This window comes from Globicephala melas, chromosome 15 (genome assembly GCF_963455315.2).
Source record: "Globicephala melas chromosome 15, mGloMel1.2, whole genome shotgun sequence".
NCBI classification, from domain to species: Eukaryota; Metazoa; Chordata; class Mammalia; order Artiodactyla; family Delphinidae; genus Globicephala; species Globicephala melas.
This window is the reverse complement of record NC_083328.1, coordinates 82619639-82631290: the sequence shown is the minus strand read 5'-3', so window position 1 is coordinate 82631290 and position 11652 is coordinate 82619639.

Sequence of the window (11652 nt, the reverse complement as noted above, 5' to 3'; positions counted from 1 at the left end):
GATCCCATTACGTGAAAATAAACTGAATTCTTATCTGATTTCACAATAATATCCCCTTTCACTTTGCGGATTTATTTTCATGCAGTTTTCCCAAAAGCCCCCCACTAAGACGCCTATGCGCGCTTGTAAACTGTGTGCAGTTGGGTGATCAGGTATTCGCTCAATTCAGAATTATGCGTAGCTCTTCTCTTGTAACTACCTGAGACATACTACACTTCCAATCGCATTACAGTATCTATGAATATAGGTAGGTGCCAAGCTCTTTATATGGAATGGAAACAGTTACTGAGATAATAACCCCTTTTCGTTACCTGAAGGAGCACATAGTAAAGCGCAATGAAAATACATTCATTTATGTTAAAATCCCCTGGGGTGTTTTCCCAACCACATCTTGTAAATGATGGCTCTGATGTGGCCTTGGTCTTATGAACAAGATTACTTTATAGTAAATTATCAGCACTCTACAGGGTGTGGGAAAAGAAAGAAATTTAAGTTCTCTCACAGCACAAATTAAATGTATGTCTTAAAGCTCTTATGGCCCCAAATAATAAGTAGTTGCTGGGCCTCTAACCACTAGACAACACAGTTCTGGATTCAGAGCTGAGACCCTGTCTAGACCCTCCTCTCCCTCCTGGGGTCCTTTCTCCATCCTGTCTTCCAACTTCAGCGCAGTTGGGGCCCATGCCTCCCACGTCTCTGTGTGTTTCAGTTTTGAACGTCTTATCACTCGGCAAGGAAGGGTGACACCTCCTTTGCAAGCGGTCCTTTTCTTTGCCCCGGGTTTTAAACACCTGTATTAAAAGACTTTCATTTTTTCATAGCTGCACTAGTTCCAATAGCCAAAAGTTGGAAACAATCCAAGTGTCCATTGACAGATGACTGGATAAACAGAATGCAGTCTCTCTATAGGATGGACTATTATTCAGCCTTAAAAAGGAAGGAAATTCTGACACAGGCTACAACAGGGATAGACACTGAGGACACTATGCTGAGTGAAATAAGCCACTCACAAAAGGACGAATACTGTTAATATGAGACACCAAGAGCTGTCAAATTCATAGAGACAGAAAGGCGAATTGCGGTTGCCAGGGGCAGGGGGAGGGGAAATGGGGAGTTAGTGTTTCATGGTACCGAGTTTCAGTTTTGCAAGAAGAAAAGCATTTAGGAGATTGGAGGCACGACAGTGTGAATATACTTAACATTACTGAGCTGTACACTTAAACATGGTTACGATGGTACATTTTATACCATTTTATCACATTTAAATTTTTTAAAGTTTTAGTGCAATTAAATTTTTAATGCAATTCGTACTAGTAAAAGTAATTTCGAAATAGCAAAGAGACAGTTGTTATATAGTAGAACTGATCATCTTAAAATTAGGGTTGGAGACCTTGGGCTGTGGCATCTGTTTTTTAGCATTGGCCAACAGTACCAGGTATGTTTTAGAAAAATTTAAGGGGGAAGGAGAAAAACTTCTATATTCCAGAGGATATATTTTAATTATTTCTGCTGCTGGACCCAAAAAACTTTTAGGTTTACCTCTTTCATTTTCTGTTGCATTTGAAATAAAATAGTAGTTGATCTTTTTTAACTTTATAACATAAACATGGGAGGGAGGGAAAGATATCTTAGTAATACGGTGTAAAAATTTTCCCAAGAAACTTTGGAAAACTGTTTTGAGACAAATTCCTGGTTTTAGATATGAAAAGTTCATTGCTAAAGTGATCAGAGTAAAAATGGTTGACAGGTATATTACACACATGTAACCGTCAACAGAATTAACATGAATTAAATTAACCCTTTAAGCCTTTACTATTTCCTGGGTCTCCTGAGCTACAGGTGTCGTTTAATAAGTCAGATACCCACCAAGCGTCTCCATCTGCTGGGCTCCCCGTCCGTCCTGCTAACTTAGGGGATCTTCTGAGTTGGCTGCACTGTGGACCATGGAAAGGCCAGCACTAGTCATTGAACTTTCCTTACCTTGGCTCCGATCTGGTTGCCACACTGGCCGATCTGAATGTGTACGATCTCACGCATCCTTGCTTTGTGCCCAAGGGCAAGATCTTCACAGGGTCCCCAGTCTCTGGGAGAGCCGCCCGTCACCGCTGTGAGCCCCACACAGCTCTGGTCATCGCAGCGATGGGACCAGCTGACCAGGCTACCTCCCAGGGTGACCCGAGGGTGTGTCCAGCCCAGAGGCCCAGCCCCAGCCCTCCCCCTATCATCCTTGTGGAGGGGGAGTTTTTTCCTCTCCCAACACAGAATATTGCCTGGTCATTTCCTAGAGTTCAAGACCAAAGGCTGCCATCGTTCAAGGTGCGTGGAAGTCTGGCACCAGGCCTAGGCCTTCCATGGTGGACTCTGGGCACCAGCGCTGGCTCCGGGCCCCAAGTTGGTGAGACTCCTAGCTCACTGGGGTGACCAGGACCACCTCCAGAGAACTTTCCCATCCAAGCCAGTTGTATTATTAGAAATCCTGTTGTCTAAACACATCGCTTGACAGATGAGGCCACGAATCCCAGAGCATGAAGTGGCTTCACCACAGTCATACATACGACCGCTAAGACGTCTCCCCACCCTCCCTCAAGAACCTGCCATGACTCCCTCGCCTGCAGCCGTGCTTCGTCTGAAAGCCACTGGTGGCGCTGAGGTGACCGTCAGGGGAACACGGGTGGACAGTTTTTATGTTGTATACTCGGATGTTAGTAGAAAAAAATAACTAGTATGTGTAGTAGTAAAATGATAACGAGAAAGTTTGCTTTTTGAACTTGGCCAAATTTGTCTGGGTGACATGGGATTCTTGGGAGTTTGGGAAACCACAGTCAAGACGTAGAATCTGAACTCCCTGGCTTGGGACTTCCCTGGCGGCCCGGTGGTTAAGACTCCACGCTTCCAATGCAGGGGATGCGGGTCTGATCACTGGTGGGGGAACCAAGATCCCACATGCCGCGAGGTGTGGCCATAAAAGTAAAAAAAAAAAAAAAAAAATTAAAACTTAAAAAGATACTTCTAAAAAATAAGTAAAGAAAATATACTCCCCTGCTTGCCATCAAAGCCTTTGCTAACCTGGCCCCAAGCTTCCTTCCCAGCACCGCCTCCAAACTCTGGTCCTGAGAAAGCCTGTATGGTGAGGACTCTGGAAGCCAGCTCCCTGGACGCTGGGCCCTCAGGTTCTCAGCCCACGACTGCTCTCGCCCAGCCCAGTGTTCACACTGGTGTTCACTAGCCCCTCCCTGACATGCCAAGGCCACTCTTCATGCAGAGGCTGCAGCTGCTCTGTCGGGCCTTCTGCCCAGACCAGGGCCTGGCTGCCCCCTCGACCCCCAGCTCTGTGCTTTATTGCCCCTTCGCTCTTGTCACGGGGGGCTCACTGTTTGCTGTTGGGTCCTTTACCAGACGATGAAGTCCCGTAGACCCAAACGGACTCCCAGCCACATCTCCCTGATGCCCAGCAAGGGCCAGCCACACAGGAGGTGCTCAGCCCAGCGCTCCCAGCAAACCACGCCCACCAGCAGCCCCCGGCCCATCACCTCTCACCCCGCACGCCCCAGCCTGACTGTCAACTCCTAAACCCCGTGCCTTTCTAGAGGGCTCTGGGGGCCCATGACATGAGGTCAGTGACATGGGCAGGGAAGTTACTGCCAAAGGACTTTCTGGGGAAGATAGCCTCTAGTACTCCCAGGAGTTCAACCACAGAGCAAAGACCTGAGCTGAACACTGGGAAGGAAACCCACAGGTGGGGAAGAAGGACTTTGTCCCGCGGAGTCAGCAGCAGGACCTCTCCTGTCCGTTGTCTGGTGACCTCACCGGCCATGTGCTGACTAAGAGCCCCGTGTGACTCTGGGTCAGGTCCTGGACCAGAGGAGGAGTTGCTGTAAGGGACACAACTGGGACAATTATGGACATTTGAATACAGACTGTGTAGATTGGATAGTAACAGTGTAGCCATGTTATAATCTCTGAACTCCATCTTAGCCCAGGGGCTATGCAAATGCAAATCCTTGTTTTCAGGAGATATTGCCAGGTATTCAAGGTCACCATGCAACTTTCTCTGAAACAGCTGGGCAACAATAACAACGTGATACGTGGAGAGAGAGGTTAAGCAAGGCTGAATCTTTCCAAGCTTAGAACAAGGTGAGGACTCTGGCAACATTTCTTAGTTCAGAAATTTCTTCCTACTCAAAGCTGAATGACCACATGACCCACACCTGCTTCTGGTCCAAACTTGGCCTCTCCCCAAGGTAAAGAGACGAGGAGACTGTGTACATCCAAGAGGAAGAAATCTGCATGTGCTTAGCAGTATTTTTCACAAATTAAAAAATATGCAGAGGGGAGGGATAAATTCGGAGGTTAGGGTTAACAGATACACACTACTATATATAAAATAGACAACCAACAAGGACCTCCTGTAGAGCACAGGGAACCATACTCAATATTTCGTAATAACCTATGAGGGAAAAGAGTCTGAAAAAGAAAAGTATATATATATATATAGTATATAGATCTAGTGCTGTACACCTGAAACTAACACAATATTGTAAATCAACTATAATTAAAGAAAATACATACATACACAGAATGAACCTTTCGGTTTCCAAGGAAGTCACCCCACTCTCCCTACCCCAGTGCCTTCGCCCCTTCCTCTTCCCTCTGTGTCCCCACCTGCCCAGCCCGCCCTCCCCTGCCCAGCAGACTCCGAGGCTGGAGCACGAGATCAGACCCTGGGGGGTCAGGGACACCCCCCCCTTTTGGTGGCCCCAGAGCTTTAGTGGCAGTTTCCACATACGGTTGTGTTTGCTCATTACTTCTACTCCTGCCTTATCTCCTCACCAGCATGGGAGCTGCTGTGTCGTTTCACCTTTTGAGTCCCCAAAGTGCCTGATACATAACAGGGCCTCAGTCAATGTTTGTTGAGGGCAGACCAACAGCTGGGCGAGTTTGAGCAGCCCTGCTCAGAAGGGCGTTTTCTTAGAGCCGAGAACGTATTTATCCTCGAGTGTGCCCTCATGGGTGGGGCTCGGTGCCGAGGGCGCTTTCCTCCGTCCCCTAAGAGGTGGTCCAGGCTGAAAGCGTAAACTGTTCCAAAGAACAAGGATGTCAGGATCGAACGTGGAGTCAGCACACGAGCTATTTTGGGACGCTGCAGGACACGGTGGGGGGCAGAGCTGCTGGGAGGGCCCAGGGGCTGGCCTGAGGGACACCCTTGATCTCCATGTGTTCACTGCAGGCCAGAGGAGCAGGGCGCAGCGGGCTGGGCACGCCAGCCTCCACCCTGGAGCACGCCTCTCTTGGTCACCTCAGTTTGCCAGGTTTCCAGATGAGCGCTTAAAAGGTTTTTCTGTTAATGGGGCAGCTGGCAAAACGGCGGAAGAAGAGGAACCCTGTTTGCTTTGATTCCAGCGCGGCCAGCAGTGTTTACTCAGCCTGGGCGGCATGTGCTGAGCTTGGGATGCTGCCAGGGGCGGGGGTTGGGGGTAGGGGGCGGATGCCAGGCAGAGAGGCTGCGGCTCAGCAGGGCCCACCTCTCCCCAGACCTGAGCCGTCTCAGCTGGAAAGCGGGATGACGGTCCCGAGGCCCAGGTCTGCGTCGAGGACTGAGCAGCCCTCAACACCCCTGGGCAGGCAGTGTTTTCCAAGTCAGCTTCACAGGATGGAAGGCGGCGATGCAGCTGACTGCGTAGACGCAGCAGCACCCTGGGTCCTGAGCACCTACCGTGTATCTGGCCTAAGCTAGCTGTGGCACACAGAGCCCTCCATCTGGACTTAACACGTCCGGGTAGCACAGGGTGGCTGGACACGCAGCAGGTCTGACGCCAGCCTGTCTCTGCTCCCCTGTCCTTATTCATGAAGGGACCTGCCCCCTGGGGAACGTGCGCCCCTCTGGCTGCCAGGTTAGCGAGAGCCAGTGAGGAGCTGAAGACACAGTGCCTTTTTCAGTCCCCGAGAAGTGGCCCCTTCCCGCCACACAGGTGAGTGTGTGACAGTTCACGCGGGGGGAGACCCAAGGTCTGCTCTCCTGTCAGGCTGAAGGTGACCCCTTGCCCTGAAGCACAGCAAGTGATTAAAAGCGGCCATCTGTGATGAATGACAAAATCATCTGGATCTCCCCTGAGAAGGGCTGTGACAAAGGCAGGTGATGGTGACGGACCCTGAGCGGAGCTTCAGCGGGGCAGAGGGCAGGAGCGAAACTGCCCTGTGCACCAGGGGTGACCCCGCTCGCCCAAGGACACTGAAATCATTAAGTACCAGTGGCCAGCCCTTCGTCGCGAGGAGCCATCCTCAAGAAGATGGGGTGACAGCAAGCCCCTTCCTGGATGACACTCGGGTCTATTATGGGAACAGGACCAAGACGATAAGGAAAACCAAGCGTCATCCAGAAACGCCACATCGGCTGCTGCCACACTTCCCCTGGAGATGACCCCAGTGGCCGGGTGGGGCTCCCCCAGCCCTGCATTCGGCAAATGAATGATTAGGAGAAAAACAAAGTTCTCAGAGAATTCATTGATTTCATCCGCCCCTGATCTTCCACTTCCTAGGGCATCATACTTCCTTGCATAACTTAGAGAAGATGGGTGAATTATAATGTTTGCTTGTGATTCAGAGGTAGAAATTTTTCCAAATGTCTTAGCGAGAAAATGACATCTGAGGAGCCATTAGGAGTGACTCAGCTGGGTGTGGGCAGATCATCAGATGAACTGAGTTCCACTTGCCTGTACTCTGCTTCGTCGTGCGTTCTCTTACTGTAAAAGAAAGTTCGGGGAGGATGAATAAGTAACTGCAAGAAGAAAGGGACTAACTAAAAAACTAGTCACTGTTTTTCACTAAACCAGGCTGCCCAGGTCCACGGAGGAGTTTGAGACCTTCTCCCCATCAGGTGGTCCACTGGACCCGAGATGGTCCAGTGCCGTCTCTCTGGGTACATTGAGAATCAGCGTCCTGGGCTGTGGCATCTCTGACTTGCAGGAGGAAACACACACACAGAAACACATACACACACACACACACACACACACACACACATACACACACACACACACACACACACACACTTCCCGTGAGTTGACGTGATTCTGAGGGTGTATGGAGACGTTAACCTTCTCGGTTGTATCTCTCCCGTCTCCCAAGGTGTGCAGCTCCCGATTCATAATGTTCAGTGGCAGAAAGAGAGATAAACATAACATGTGAAATCAAGCACAAATATATACTTCTTCCAGCTCCGTGTTTGTCCAAGAAATCTCCATTTTGTCTGTCTCAGAAATCCACTCGTTTATCCAACAAATATTGGCTGATTACTATTTGGGGGGCTCGAGGGACCTCGGCGAAGTAGGAAATCCCCTCCAGGAATGAGAGACACACCTGCCGAGTTCCCTCTCTCTGGCCGTTACCAAGTTCTCTGCCACCCATCTCTCTTGATACCTCTTTTAGCCCACCTCTGGGCAAGGGGATGGTTCCTCTCCATCTGGTAGAAGAGACTAAGGCTTGGAGACGGACCCGACAGCTCAAGTCCCAGGATGATGCGGCAGAACCAGAGGTGGGTCGCAGGTCTGCGGACCTCTACATCTAGGGATGACTCCAGGTGTCAAGAGGTGGACCGGCCAGACAGCCTCCAGCTGGGCCTTTCTCCTCACCTCTGGTCCATAACTGGGTCCTGTCAGCCCTGCCACCCAGACAGACGTGCCCATGCTCACGATCTCTCAGCAGGATCCCTCACCTATCACCACCAGCTCACCTGTCCACGACCACAATGGCCTCTACCTGACCTTCCATCCATCCTCCCAGAGCGAGCTCATAGAACACAAAAGGTCGCGCCCACTGCTCTCCAGGGAAACTAGCGGCCACCAGGGTAAAACCGTTGCTCTTACCGCAGCTGATATGTTGTTCAGATTGATGGGAAAAGCCCACGGTCGGAAGCAGGGAGGGAGCCGAAGGAGGCCGAGCGGGAGGGAGGGACGGGGAGGGCTGGGTGGGAACCGGTGCATGACGAGGAGCCCTGCACCTCGAGGGCAGCGGCCTTCGGGCAGCGGGCAGCATGGTCTTAGATCCCAGAGCGCCAGCAGCTGAGAGGCGCGTTTACAGCCCCGGGACCTCGCCCTGCCGCCTTCTTCTCCAACCACCTCTGCTGCCACTTGGTCGCCCCTACCACGGGTGCTGGCCTTCCAAGGCCTTTGCACACACTCTCCCTTCTGCTTGAAAGGTCCAGCACTTTCCATGGCTACGTCCTCATCAGTCAATCCCAACTCACTGGATGGCTAAGAGAACGTCCCAGAGCAGATACGCGAGGCCCTGTCTCTACCAGGCCCCATTTGCTCTGTAGCCAGCACATTCTTCTTCGAGCCTCTGTTTCCACGTGGCCCCTTGCTAGAATATTCGCCCTGGGCAGGCGGGGACTGACACTCCTGTGCCCCCAGGGCTGGGTCAGTGGCGTGGCGCATCCTAGGTGGTCAGCAATGTTTGCCGACTGTCCTTTAGAGTGCCAGCAGACTGGACCAGGTGAAAGGCCCGGGCCGCTCTGCAAGGGCTCCTGGGCCAGCACCTGGGTGGGCTGGACGTGACCTAGCCGGTGGGCGGTGGCCAGCGTGTTCTGAGGTGTTACTGACAGGTGTGACATACTCAGGAATGGGACCCCCAGGAGCCGAGCTCCCCCCCAAGTGAGGCTGTGCGGCCAGCAGAGGGTGTGGTGGCGATGGCATTTGGGGACCACGAACTTGACCCACATTCGCTGCAGAGGGTCAGCGTGAGCATCTGACCCAGTGGCCACGTGGATGGAGGCGAGCCTGCAGCTGGCGAGGGGACCACGGTGCCCTGCGAGCCAGACTTGCCTTCTGTCACCGCCAGCATCTTTAATGACAGATGCGGTATCCAGGATGTGGCTCAGCTCAGGAATGTGGAGCCATAGGAAATGTCTGCAGCCTACCGGGTGCGGGCAAGCAACATGGCACGAAGGAAGGAGAGGAGAGGACTTCGAGGCGATTCCACGGTAAACAAAAACTCACCTTTGTTCTTCTGCTGCCCGTTGGGAGACCGGGCCGGCCCTGGCCTACCTGTAAAGTGTGTGATTTCTTTACTGGGACGAGGGGACAAGTCAACCTTATTTTTAGAAGCAAATAGGCTTTTGCGTCGTGGCCTTGGATCACATGTTCGCCAGGAGACTTTACGGGGCATTAAAAAAGAAAAAAGGGACTAGACTCAAACCCGCCACCCGTGAGCCTTGGGCTGAGTACCGGTCTCTCAACCTCTCTGGAGCCTCAGTCTTCCCACCTATAAAATAGGTGACAGCATCGGATTCCCACCTCACAGGGTTGTTTGGAGGATCAAATGAGAAAAGAGTTTCCCAGACGGGAGAGCCTTCTAGACTGTCATTTGTATCTGCCTGTGGACACAGCCCAGGGGGCGGGAGTGCAGGGATGCCGGCCGGGTTCCCAGGGAGAGGCCTTTGTCCTGGTTTCAGGGAAGGGTCTGAGTCTCAAGTATGCGTTAGATGTGCTCCGCACGGGGACACACAGGTGCGGATGGCCTGAGGGCAGCTGACCTTGGGGCCCTGCCGAACCTCCTCTGTTCCAGGCGGATGAGACAGTCATGATCTGCACGTTGCCCTCACAGGCATGCAGAGCGGTGCCAGGAAGGGACCGCACAACCTGCCGCTCAGGTGCACCTGCTTCGGGGAGAGCCGGGCAGCCAGTCCAGCAGGTTCTCCTCTCCCTCCATCCCCGCGGCGTTTGAATTTCACCTGTGCGCCTTCAGAGACCTCCTAGGGCCAAATGCCTTCGGCTAACAGAGGTGGTCAGGGCTGTGGCCCCCTCCCTCAACAGAACACAGCTCTAAGGGACCCAGTGCGGTTTCAGTGACCCCTAAAGTGACGCGGCTAGCTCACCCCTCAGAGCCGTGGGCCAGGTGGACGTGCATCGGCGGACCACAGCCAGGTTCAGAGGGGAAGAAAGGGTCCAGGGGCTTGGCTCCGCGTTGGACCCGTCACAGGTTCTGAAGAAGCAGAGTGGGTCACAGGAGAACTCATTTACTTCTTCTTGCCTTGAAAGTTGTGGTTTCAAATGTCTGGCCTCCCTCCCCCTCCTCCTGCCCGATTTTCCTGTCACTCTCTGAGTTTGAGCTGCTTCTAGGGCAGGAAAACCCTGCTGTATCACCACCTGTCAACGCTGGATGTCCTATTCGTTTCCAGCCTGAAAATGTCACCGTCCCTCCCTTTAACCTGCATTCTCCAGGGCTGAGTGCTCCCTGACCCCCAAGCCCCGCTCTGACCCTTGCTGCAGGCCCTGGCCTACGGAGGCTGAGTCATCTGGCAGGCCCAGCTCTGCAACCTAAGGCTCAAAACGAAAACAGGGCACCTTGGGCAACCCGGCATCACACCAAGTGCTCTGGGCCCTGTTGACGGCAGAGGTCACAAGCCCATGACGCCGGCCCTGCCTGTCATAACACTGACGCACGTGGACCTCCTTGGAGAATCCCAGGGCGCCTTCAGAACATCCAGGTCTCCCAACACGGCAGGTACCGAAGAGCTTGTAACCCGGCACATGATTTTCACCCAACGTTAGGGATGCAGCCCCAGACCTCACAGCAGTCATCAGAGGCTGGGCCTAGGGACCGTCTGTGTCCCATGTTATAAAACTTGTGGTTGGACTTTGCACCTCTTGGGCCCTGACCGCTTATGGGGACTTGGGGGGCCCCAAAATATTTGTCACCCTGCAATATTGGGACCATTCTGATCGTTCTTCAGCAACTAGGAGGTTTTAGCTTGTTCTTTGGAGGAGACCAAACACCCACCTCTTAGGAAGACCCCACCTGGATGACAGATGTCACGGGGGTCACGGGGACAACCATGCCGGCTTGTTTCCTCATGTGGATGGAGGACAGATTGGCTGACTCACCTTGGCCGTGGAGGAAAGAGGGGTAGGAAGGGGAAGTCCTGGCTGGCAACTCCCTTCCCACACCTGCTACACCGGAGGGAAGGGAAAGGCTTTGGCGCCAGGGCCAGGACACCTGTTCGGGCAAATCAGCCTCTGCAGACGTGGTTTCTGTGCCCCCATCCCCACTGCTCAAACCTGGACGTTTTCTCACGGGATCGGGGTGGAGGGTGGGCAGCTCCATCCCACCTCCTAACCAGGAACTGACTCACAGTAAGGGTTCGGAGGAGCCCACTTTCCAGGAAGATAAAAGACACCTCGGGCTTCCCTGGTGGCGCAGTGGTTGAGAGTCCGCCTGCCGATGCGGGGGGCGCGGGTTCGTGCCCCGGTCCGGGAGGATCCCACGTGACGCGGAGCGGCTGGGCCCATGAGCCGTGGCCGCTGGGCCTGCGTGTCCGGAGCCTGTGCTCCGCAGCGGGAGGGGCCGCAGCGGTGAGAGGCCCGCGTACCGCAAAAAAAAAAAAAGAGAGACACCTCAACACATAGACCTCAATAGGTAGAGGCCGTGTCTATACATTGCCTCAGCAATAGCGTGTCAGGAGCAGGGACTAAGCCCTCCTGGGATTCCGTGGGTGCCCCAGGGCTTCCAAGGGTCGTCACAGAAATGGCTGGAAGTCCACGGGGCAGCCACCGTGGTTTCTGATTGCAGGTTTGGTGTCGGCAGAGGGAAAGAGGGGGTGGGTGTGTGGGGATGCCCATGTCGTCCAGGGAAGAGCAGGGTCCCTGCATCTGAGGA